Genomic DNA, 8,724 nt, shown 5'->3' with positions numbered 1-8,724 from the left:
TCAACATAAAGATAGTAACAACAAAAACGCCAACTTTTGGTGATTTTGGGGTCAAAACTTTCAAAAATATCAAAATATGGACATGAAATTTGACACGGGACCAGGGAAAGGCATTGTTTCTTATTTGTCATAGCCAAATTCTGCTTTTGAGTTTTATTGAGTCTAATGTGAACAAAATTGCATTCCTCCAGAAGTTTGTTTCTTATACCTTATGGTAAATCTGATATATGACATGAGAAGGATTCATGCATTCTTGTTATTATGTCAAAATATCAAGGGAATAGACATATATAAAATTAAGTGAAGGAGCTTTACTCAATATATACCATGAATTTTCCGTTTTCATGGTAATTTGTACTTATTTTTATTTAAATAAACCAATGAGTCATAGGTCCAAACAGTTTATTTAATTCTCATAAGAGGTCATTCATACCTCTTTGAAGCAAATGCTAAGAGCATCATATATGTGCTTTAGTTATTAAGTTACATAAAACACACAATTCCAAGCCTGCCATCATTCTATGCATGTCCGTTGTTTTCTCGAACTTGCGTGCTTTTACCTTAAAAAAAAATACCACATAACAAACATTTTAATGAACTGTCATGAATAGCTGCATGATCAAGAAATCTCATAATCCCGTGATCATATCTGCATATAAATAGCCCATGCATATTTGGCTCCTGTTCATTGACTTTCAAAAATTGAATGTCACTGGTACATCAAGATAATCCGGCCAGATCGTTTTCTGTATTTTCTCTGTGCAGCAATAGATTTCTTCCTCTCTTTTCTTATTTAACAACGCGACTGACAAACAGACAGCTTGTTGCTAAGTCAAATCATTCGAGCTTCTTACGAAATCAAATCAATCAAATCCACGTTACAGACGACAACCCGGCCTATAGAATTGTCAATTGATTTTAAAGCTTCCCGCCCCCCTGAATGCCGCCCTTTGACAAAAAGTGCCCAAGCAGAATAATAAATTTGCATTCTCTGTTAGATTGTTCGGGTGCTGGAAGTGTCTCGTGGTGAAATAAACACACAAGAGCACTGTATCAATTGCACAGACCGCCGGGGTTTGGATTGTGAGAGTCTTTCTTGCTGTTTAATCGGGTGGAAGACGAACGAGTTGGTGAGAGTGAAGGTTTTGTTGCTGTTGTAGACATGACACACTGTTACTCGAGCTTGTATAGGGCTTCACTGATTTGGGGCTAGTTGTGCATTGTGTTTTGCTCTTGCGTTTTTGTTGTGTTGCTGCATTGCTCGATCACAGGCGCATGCTGCTGCATGGTTTGATTATTTCAAACCTGTCGTTTTTAACCTAGGGTATAATTATACGCTACAATGGAACCCCTCTTATACGACCTACAAAAACCTAAGAAAATCAGCAGGCCTTAAAAGGAACTGAGTCTTAAAATGGAGTTAAATTTATGGAGTCTGAAATGGGGGTGGGGGGGGTGACGCGAGGGGGGGGGGGGGGGGTTGTGGTTCATAGTGCTACATATAGCATAATTATATGCTCTAATCCCATGTAAAAAATCTATAAACAGATTTGTGTGGTGCATGATGCCTACACAAGAAGGGCTGTATCTTTATAAGATGTCTGAAATTGTTCATTTCAAACAACATTACAGTCACAGCTTGCTGCTTTCTAATTGACGTCACGTATCTGAGCTAATGCTAACGCCGACTAAAAATCCGGGAGCTGGCCATTTACGCTCATAGATTCAACATGGACATGGTCACTGTCTGCGTTACATAGCGGTCCCCGGTGTGACAGCCTTGCATGGTTGCACATGATGCATGCAGTTTATGCCGGATCAGTGTGGCATTCCTTTGCGTTATTAATATACCATACAGTCTATTCCGTTTTAATCAGATGAAACCGTGCCATGGAAAAGGAGCATCATGCAGTTTCATGCAAAAGGAGACTCAGTTATAAGGGCTTCTGATTGGCTGTTGTTAAAATATACATTCTAATAATTGGAGAGAAAAAATTATTTAAAAAAATATGCCACTAATCATAGGCTTGCTTGTAAGTACCAATCATAGCTGCTTGCTTGCATTCAGAATTGTTTTGTTGGTTGTGATAAGGTGCTTGCTTGCATTTAGAATTGTTTTGTTGGTTGTGATAAGGTGAGATAACAAAAGTTAAAACAGCGTGAAGAACTCTGCACTGAATGATTTATCTGTTCAATCAATACTTATAATGGAATTCAAACACACCGTTTTTTTCAGTCACAGAACACGATATTGGTTTGCACTCTGCCGCTCAAGTGGACGAATTAAAAATAATACATCGTGTCAAATAGTCCCACCCCACCCCCTCCCCTGAAACAAACTCTCTCTCTCTCTCTCTCTCTCTCAGTCTCTCTCTCTCTCAGTCTCTCTCTCTCTCTCTCTCTCTCTCTCTCACAGTCTCTCACAGTCTCTCTCTCTCTCCGGCTCTCTCTCTCTCTCTCTCTCTCTCTCTCTCTCTCTCTCTCTCTCTCTCTCTCTCTCTCTCTCTCTCTCTCTCTCTCTCTCTCTCGCTCTCTCTCGTATGCATGATGGTACTGAAGTGGACGAATTGAAAATAATATTTTGCAGCAAAAAAATGAAGTATAAAAAAACTCCCCTCGACCCTCTCTCCCACCCCTCCACCTCTCTCTCTGTGTCATGATCTCACTCTCTTTCTTCGTCCGTTTCTACTCCTTCTCTCTCTCTCTCTCTCTCTCTCTCTCTCTCTCTCTCTCTCTCTCTCTCTCTCTCTCTCTCTCTGTCTCTCTCTCTCACTCCCACACTCTCCACGCCCCCACCACCCCACCCCCTCAGTCCCCACTTTTTCTCTCACCCTACCCGCAGCAAAGTGTAGTGAATCTTCCTTCACCTTCCAGTCGCCTTTGCGCTTTGACCACGCCCCTCTGACACCAATCTTCTCTGGCTGCTCAAAACCACCCGCCAATCAGCGGTGACGGCAGCGCGCGAGTTGTGCCTTGATTGACGCTCCCCGCTGTACTGCCTGGCATCGGCCACGCCCCTCGCAGCGCACGCTCATTGTCATGCGGGCCAGCATATTACGGAACGTGAGAAAAGACGAAACGAAATACAAATGTTTTCTCACCCTGTTGGCGGGCGGTGTAAGCCAATGATCCTTGTAGCCGATGCTCTCTTGTGCGACCAAGCGTGAAGGGTTTTTGGCCTTCTTTTCTTTTTCTCTTCTCTTCACTGGAACTCCTGTGCGCGGCAGACGTGTCTGAATGGAGGACTGAGATTTGTCGTTGAAAAAGAAACAAACTTGAATCAGACGTGTGCTTTGGGAAAGTCAGTCCTGTGGATTCCAAGGAGTGAAGTGTCGTCTGCTTCCGTTGTTGTCCAGTTGTACCGTCATGAAGGTTGAAACTATTTGAAGCAAACTTTTACAAATTGATCGACGGGAAGAATCTTAAGAATGTAATAGGATAATTGAAGAAAATGTCTAAGAAAATTGTTGCGAAAATGTAAACAACAAAACATTTTGCAAGGAATATTGTGCTCCTTTACAGTCGACAAAGCGCCGGAGTGCACTGACGCCGTTTTCCCCCAGCCTCTTTTACTGGGTCAACAGACAGTTTTAGCAGACGACTGCCAGAACTCTCACACAGTCGCCAAATTGTGCACGTGCTTGACACAAAAGTTTTGACCGAGTCGGAAGAAAAGTCTGCAGGAGAGACAAGACAGACAGGATAGATAACGGCTAGGAGGTGCGAAGAAGAGGAAGGGGAATGAGAGGAAGGAGGGGGTATGAGATAGAGCGACTGATGTGACCAACCTTACGTTGTAGTGACTGAATAGAGAGGGCAGAGCTGAGCATTCTTGCACTGTGACTTGTCTGGTAATCTCACTCTCTACCCAACACGGCTTGTTCGTGTCTCAACGACGAGTAGAGGGAGGGGAAAAGTGTGCGTGTGTGTGTGTGTGGTGTGAGAAATGTCAGCCAAGGCTACTCCACTACTCTGCCACTGCCGACGCCGTTGTCCAACAGTGTCAAACTGCATGTCGATGATCACTGACTCGGCTTGAGAGCTTGACCACTTGAGACTGACGGTAATCGCCTCGATATTGCTCTTGATCGACACTCCACAATTATTGCAATTAGTGCAGTCGTTGTTGTTCGTTGGACGCTTCGCTCTCGTTCTTTCATTCAGTGCAGGAATCGTGTGTGGTCGGTTGCTCGATTCCTTTTATCACGTGATACAAGTCTTGCGTCGTAAAAATAATTAGAAGCCGATTTCGTATACACTTTTACAAAACACGCCATAAATAATCGTCGAGGAGCAAAACATTACCACAAAAAAAGCTCGTTGAAGAGCGAAGTTTTGAGTTCATCGCAATGCAGTGTAAGACTTGAGTGTGAAGTAAAATAACAAGATTGTGCTAGGATTTTGCTGTATCGAGTTTTTGTATCGAACTTGATTCTGTTGTGAAGTTCTCTCAGTTGTGTGGAAAATATTCTTCTTGTCGTCGCAACAGTGGATTATGTGGAATTTGGTTTAGAAGCTCCAGCTTCTGATTTGGGGTCGTCGCTGCTTGTGATTCAGATCGTGTCAGCGCAACAATATCTTCTGCATTATGGTCATTAACAAATAACAGAAAATGGTAAGAGTATGCTTTGTGTTAGTGTACAGATGTTACTGTTGTTCTGTGCTGCTTATTATTTCATTTTTCCGTTTGTTTTATTTTTATATTTATTTTATGTTATTTTATTTTTGTTTCTTTGTTTTTTTGTTTCTTTGTTTCTTTCTTGTTTTTCTTCTTTTTTTTCGTTCTGTCTTTTTCTTTTTCTTTCTTTCTTTCTTTACTTACACCTCTATATGTTTTGTTGTGTTGTTTTAATCTATACATAATACCAAATGTTCCATTTCTCTGTCAGTAAGTTACATTAATGTTTGCAGTTCTCTTCTTTGATTTAACTGTTAGTGTATTTCCTAATGTTTTCCTGGCTATTTCTGAATCAGTTCATTTTCATTCTTCATGAACCGTGCCTAACTTTGTTTTCTTTAAATACCTTTCTGAATAAACCATTTGTCTACCCATATGAAGTGCACAGTTAGTCTTATACAGTTTAAATCAATAATGCCAGAATGACTTTAAAATGTACATAGTAGGTATATGTGCCTTTGTTTGGAAAACATTCGCATTTTTCGTAAGTATAAGCTGGCAGTCATAAATTATGTAGAATGTTCGGTTTCCGTGCATGATCCGACACAATCGGCGAGCGGTTGTTTAATGTGAAAACTATTCTTTTATGTAAATGAATCTCTTTTGTTTATGTATCACGAATGGTGTGTGCTATATAATTGTCAAATGAATGGCAAGTGCGCGAAAAAGACTCTCTTCATTGTGAATCGGTTGATAAATAAGTAAATTTGTATAATCTTGTGTTAAGACGCAATTGTGTGAAAGAGATCGCGTTTTGCAGACACTTTCAGTTTTCAGAATGGTACATTCTTTTTATTTCTTTAGCTAATGAAATTTTAAATTCTAAAAAAGACATAATATTGCAATATATTTTTGGAGGTGGCTGGTACATGATACTCAGGTTTTTTGTTTAAATGTTATCAATCATTTTATTTTTGATTTATTGTTTCATTTATTTATTTATTTATTTATTCATTTATTTATTCATTTATTTATTCATTTATTTATTCATTCATTCATTTATTCTTTCTCTCTCTCCCCCCCCCCCCCTCTCTCTCTCTCTCTCTCTCTCTCTCTCTCTCTCTCTCTCTCTATTTCTCTCTCTATCTCTCTCTCTCTCTGTCAGCATTTCCTGGATCCTGTCTGATCTTATTCAGTGTTTTTGTTATGTGTCTGTGAGTGTTTTGAAGTAGTGGATTTCTTTCTACAACATATTTTTGCTATGGTGTGTTATTTTGCCCAAAGTCCATTATCTTATACTGCTCCGTACAAGCCGTATGTACAAGTGTACCCTGCAAATTTGGCACAGGCAGATATATATATACATTTAAACGCAAGTGCCATTTAGAATTGACTGCAACTCCGGAAGTAAGTTGTTCGTTTGATGAGGTTTCATCGTGAGCTCGCACAAGTGGAACCAAAAGTATGCCCTTATAACGGGTCAAAATTACAATCCTTCTCGTATTTATATTTAAATGATTGATTCAGGAGAGATTTTTGGTTTTTTATTACAAATGCCATGCAAAAGCTTGAACTTTTGCCGCTTTTTAACAGCCTTTAATTGAAAGTAGATTTTTTTGGAATTAATGAATTTTTACATTATTTGCAGTCAAATGGAAACGATATTTCATCAGCCATGCCCCCGGGTGGTGATTAGGGAGGGAGAGGGGGTAGCGTGGCCGAACTATTTTAATGGAACAGATTTTGATTTTGAGTTGACTCAACCTTTAAAAAAACAATTTATGAGACAGACAGACAGACCGTGCATGAGAGATAAAGAATATTGCATATAAACACTTGCTTTCCTTCATATATATAGAATACATTTTAATTATTTTTTTGCGAGTTTTGCGACAGTATTGTTTCAGTGCATGCGGTAGATATAGTGTGCTTTCCATGCACCATTATCTGGCTCCCAGCCTTATTTCTATATTTCATTGCACAGTATAGTGTAATTTGTATTTATATATGTCTTTGGATCTTTATCTATTTTCAACTTCACTATATAGGGTCTGATCAGTGGTGAGAACAGGATTTCAGATACAATGTTCTATGGAAGACATTGTTGCTTTCTTGACTTTTGATGTCCTCATTTTCTATTTTATTGATTGCTGTCTTCATAATCATCACAGATGCTATGGCTGTTTTATCTTCACATATCAGACATAAAACTTTTCTTATCGAAGTTTTATGTCTGTACATATTCACATAAACTTTCTTTCAACGTATTGAATTGCACCCGTTTGAATGATGAAGTGGTCATTCCACATACACGTGATATAGTCTAGGAATGTACCAGATTGCATTTATGTCTCTGAAAGGCAATGCTTCACGTATACGTCTCAAACAAAGCGACGATGTTGTCCAACAGCATAAATCGTATATATATATATATCGTCTCTGAGCTCAAACAAAGCGTTGATCCATGTCCTATGACTTGAATACAGTCCGAAATAATAGCAAAAGCAATATGCATTTATTATAAACCCATGCATATATGAATGCTCCCCCCCTTTCCCCCCCCCCCCCCCCCCCCCTTTTTTTTTTTTTTTTTTTTGTTTTGACTCGAGGGTGTTTCTATCACAAGACGTTCGCAGCTGGTGTTCGTGTTGTGTTATCGAGCGGCACTCTATTTGCTGCAGCGTTGCAGACCTTTATTACCTCCATACACCCATTGTTGTCTATTGATCTCTGCAGTCAGTCACTCGCCAAACCGTCTGTTTCAGTTTAATTTGTGACCTTTGGTTTGTTCTGTATCCTTTTTTTTTCACCCTCCCCCGAAAATAAAATAATATAAGTCAAATCCAGTCAAGTCATAGATAAATTATTTCAATATTTCTTGATGTCTTGACTTGACTCACCGTGAGCTTCAGTACACTGTTTATTCCTTAGTTTTGGTCTGCATCCCTTTTCCTCCTTCCGCACCCTCCCCTGAACAAAAAATATCCACTGGAACTTTTGGTGTTATCTTCGACCCCATATTCAGATCCTCCCGCTTCCCCTTATATTTTGTGTTGGACCCCATGTTCATTTTTACCAATCCTGTTGTCTGAACAACAAAGTGACTGTGGGTGAGATTGACAAAGTTGAAAAACACAAATATTCTCTTTTGGCGCTAGTGTCCCGTCATATATCTTTTTTCTTGGGCTCTCAATGCGAATTACCGCACACTGCACACGAAAAAAAAGGACTCTGATACTAATTATTTTTTGATTATGTTCATTCCGAGTATTACCTTGTGTGTTGATGATGTACGAGTGACGGAGACTTTCCTTTTTCCTTTTGTGCGTTTAATGGTTGGCATTCAGGTCCAAATAGCCGTTTTATGCCTTGTCATATGGCAGTGATGACATATAAGGGTTGTAGAGAACAACTGATTGAATGGCAAGTGAAGGTTGATTAAAACTTGATTTAATGTGGGACTGTGACGTTTTGATTCCTTCCTTGGCTTTTGTGTGGCGAGTGATGGATGCACGTCTTCGTGCGTGTTGCTGCATCGTAAAATCCTGAAATGATGGTCTCCTTTTCTGCCCTGCATGCTTTGCCATGCATGCCTTGCTGCGTGCAGCTATCTATATATATATACGACTAGTGTCTGTCTGTCTGTCTGTCTGTGTGTCTGTGCGCGATGCGCGGCCAAGGTTCTCGATGGATCTGCTTCAAATTTGGTGGGCTTATTCAGAGAGACCCCGGACACAACCTCATCGATGAGATATTTCAACAAGTGCTCTCAGCGCGCAGCGCGGAACCGATTTTGGTTCCACCTCAGCTATTTTGGTTCCACCTCAGCTTACCCGGGCCCCCATACCGACACACCATAGCCGCTACACCACATCACAACGCCAAAGTTCTCGGTGGATCTTTTTCAAATTTGGACACCGTATTCAGCTACACCCCGGACACAATATCATCGATGAGATATTTCAACACGGGCTCTCAGCGCGCAGCGCTGAACTCATTTTCGTTTTTGCGTTCATTTCACCATTATAAGTAACTCTTCCTTATCTTCTCCAGTGTTTGGCGTTTATCTCCCTTCCTTCGTGTGGCTTTCCCGTTCAGTTCTAAGT

The 8,724-nt window shown here is 40.2% G+C and overlaps 1 protein-coding gene across 1 annotated transcript in view; it reads left to right on the top strand.

Moving 5' to 3' along the window:
- The first annotated feature begins 3,078 nt into the window (after window positions 1-3,078).
- Window positions 3,079-8,724, top strand: part of LOC138962400 (protein single-minded-like) — a 71,826-nt gene continuing 66,180 nt past the window's right edge. The window contains exon 1 of the mRNA XM_070334204.1: window positions 3,079-4,615. The gene's annotated coding sequence lies outside the window, so the exon portion shown is untranslated. The remainder of the gene's footprint in view (window positions 4,616-8,724) is intronic.

The sequence above is a fragment of the Littorina saxatilis genome, linkage group LG3 (genome assembly GCF_037325665.1).
Source record: "Littorina saxatilis isolate snail1 linkage group LG3, US_GU_Lsax_2.0, whole genome shotgun sequence".
Taxonomy (NCBI): domain Eukaryota; kingdom Metazoa; phylum Mollusca; class Gastropoda; order Littorinimorpha; family Littorinidae; genus Littorina; species Littorina saxatilis.
This window is presented reverse-complemented; position numbering and strand designations above follow the sequence as displayed.